Raw genomic sequence first — 2,500 nt, 5'->3', positions numbered from 1 at the left:
AAGCAGTAGCGTCGCCGACCGGTATCCGTCCCCCGTGAGAGAGACGTTCGCAGGCCTGTCGAAGGTGATCCGTACTTTAACCAACAGCGGGCCAGGACCGGGGACGGCGCAAAGTCCGTAACCTCCGAGTACCGTGGCGCGCGCTTGCGACGGCCTCGACGCACCGTGTAGAAGTGCGGCCTGATACCTTGCGCGTACCGCCGAGCAGCCGGCCGGGCGACCGAGGGTTTGTCGCGTGCCGTTTTACCGGCGACGCGACAGTCACCGCACCCGGGCCGTAGACCGACACCCAGCGGGTCGCGACGTTCTACTTGGGGAGAAGTGCACGACGACGACAGCCGGACATCGGCGCACGGTAGCGTGCCCGCGCGCGAGCCGCGAGGACTCCGCGGGACATCGCCCACCGACGCGAAGCCAGCGCCGCTGACGATGAATCTCCCCGTTCGATCTTTTGGGTTTCTTAGGTTTACCCCTGAACGGTTTCACGTACTCTTGAACTCTCTCTTCAAAGTTCTTTTCAACTTTCCCTCACGGTACTTGTTCGCTATCGGTCTCGTGGTCGTATTTAGCCTTAGATGGAGTTTACCACCCACTTAGAGCTGCACTCTCAAGCAACCCGACTCTAAGGAGAGATCCTCCCGAGACGCGCACCGGTCGCTACGGGCCTGGCACCCTCTACGGGTAAGTGGCCCCATTCAAGATGGACTTGGACGCGACGCGACGCCTCGGGATAAGCGGATCCTCCCAAACACCACATTTCCCTGCGGCGGAACCGCGGGATTCGGTGCTGGGCTCTTTCCTGTTCGCTCGCCGCTACTGAGGAAATCCTAGTTAGTTTCTTTTCCTCCGCTTAATAATATGCTTAAATTCAGCGGGTAATCTCGCCTGCTCTGAGGTCGTCAGAGTTTTGTAGAGAAACTCTCTACAAAGTGATATAGAGAGATAGAGGGAGTGTGCGGTGGTGGAGTTATTGCGCTAAGTAGTATCATTATTGTTTGTTAACTACTACTATTGTTAGCGGTAACGCACCGACCGATATTGCGCGCGCGGCACAATCTAGTCTTGTTTCGCGGGGACGCGAGAGAGGAGATAGATATATTATAATATCGTTTTGCGCTTCTTTTCTTCCGTCCCTCTAACTTCCACGATTATAATAACACGGCGCGGCGTAATTATGATGCGCGCGCGCGCGTGTATATATATAACGGGCGCGGTATGGAATCGATTCGACGAGTACACGACGACGCGTGCCGGTCACAATCTTCGTTCGAAAATTTCGTGGACTCGGACACGCGGTCGGCTCGCGATTCATCCGCTTTTTTAAGGGTGGATTTCTCTCGCAATTTCTCTCCCTCCGCGTACCGCCGGACGACGACTGTGCGCGCGCCGCGGTTTCCCTTCTCCATATATTTTTACCGTAAGGTATCTCGCGCCGCGAGATAGGAGGCGAAGCCTCGCGTGTAATAAAAGGCGCGGTATCGCGCGAGCGCGCTGGCGCACCGAGAGACCGAGAGAGAGTCGCACAGCGCGACGACGCGATCGGAAGAGACAACGACGCGCTAGAAAGACGGACGCAGCAGAATGTGCTGCTGCGCCGCTTTCTTTTTGCATTTTATTCGCCAACTACGAGATCACTCGTAGAGAGCGAGATCATTCGAGTGTCGCGCGTCGTTCGTCGTCGTTCCTCTCGCTTAAACTTTTCGCATATTCTCTCGTGTGTCGTCGTTGTGTATATCTCCGCCGACAACTCTCTCCATATCATTCGACAGCCTCCGGGCGCCGCTCGCGCGCGCTTCGCTATCCTTTAAACGCTTTGTGCGTACACGCGCGCCTCTCTCCTCCTCTTTATAACTCCTCTCGCTGCACACACCTTCGGTGTCATTTCAGACGACGCCAATCGACGACGGCCTCTCGTCGAACCCGTCGCCAATACATACTGGGAGGGTGACAAAGAGGCTCTAGTCTCTCTCGGGCGAACGTCCAACGATCGCTCGTACGCCGTTTACGCAATGCGACGGGGGCACAGCGACGACAGCCGACGACATTTCGTCGTTTCACGGCTACGCCGTGGCTCGTCAGCTTGCGTAAGGGCGCAAGCAGTTTAGGTTTGTTAAAACGACCCTCAGCCAGGCGTGGTCCGGGAATTGTATCCGTGGACCGCAATGTGCGTTCGAAATGTCGATGTTCATGTGTCCTGCAGTTCACAAGTTGACGCGCAATTAGCTGCGTTCTTCATCGACCCACGAGCCAAGTGATCCACCGTTCAGGGTAATCGTTTTTCATTCGTCGCGTTCGTCGAACGCTTCACAGTTCATCCATCGTGGTCTCCACTCCGAAGAGTGAGAGAAAATCGTGGCTCTTCGATCAGCCTGGCCGCGCGTCCGAGCACGCGCGGACCGCCGCCGCAATCCCGGTAAAGGGATCGAGGCTACGGCACAAAGTTGGTTCGCGATCGGAGCGTCACTTCCCCCGTTCGACGGGGAAAGAGCCGGGGCGGAAA

At 56.7% G+C, this 2,500-nt stretch overlaps 2 non-coding genes across 2 annotated transcripts in view; both read right to left on the bottom strand.

The window, feature by feature from the left end:
- The window catches only part of LOC145967745 (large subunit ribosomal RNA), a 4,073-nt gene extending 3,174 nt beyond the window's left edge, over positions 1–899 (bottom strand). The window contains exon 1 of the ribosomal RNA XR_014437540.1: positions 1–899. This exon is cut by the window's left edge and continues 3,174 nt beyond it. This is a non-coding gene — a ribosomal RNA (large subunit ribosomal RNA).
- A 1,217-nt stretch (positions 900–2,116) lies between these two features.
- Positions 2,117–2,271, bottom strand: LOC145967748 (5.8S ribosomal RNA). The gene has a single exon (XR_014437541.1). It is a non-coding gene; the product is annotated as a 5.8S ribosomal RNA (ribosomal RNA).
- Between the last annotated feature and the right edge of the window lie 229 nt (positions 2,272–2,500).

Source organism: Camponotus vicinus, unplaced genomic scaffold (genome assembly GCF_025532165.1).
Source record: "Camponotus vicinus isolate PSW18456_S1 unplaced genomic scaffold, iyCamVici1.0 SCAF_28, whole genome shotgun sequence".
NCBI lineage: Eukaryota > Metazoa > Arthropoda > Insecta > Hymenoptera > Formicidae > Camponotus > Camponotus vicinus.
The sequence above is the reverse complement of the archived record's forward strand: the minus strand, read 5'-3'. Positions and strand labels throughout refer to the sequence as shown.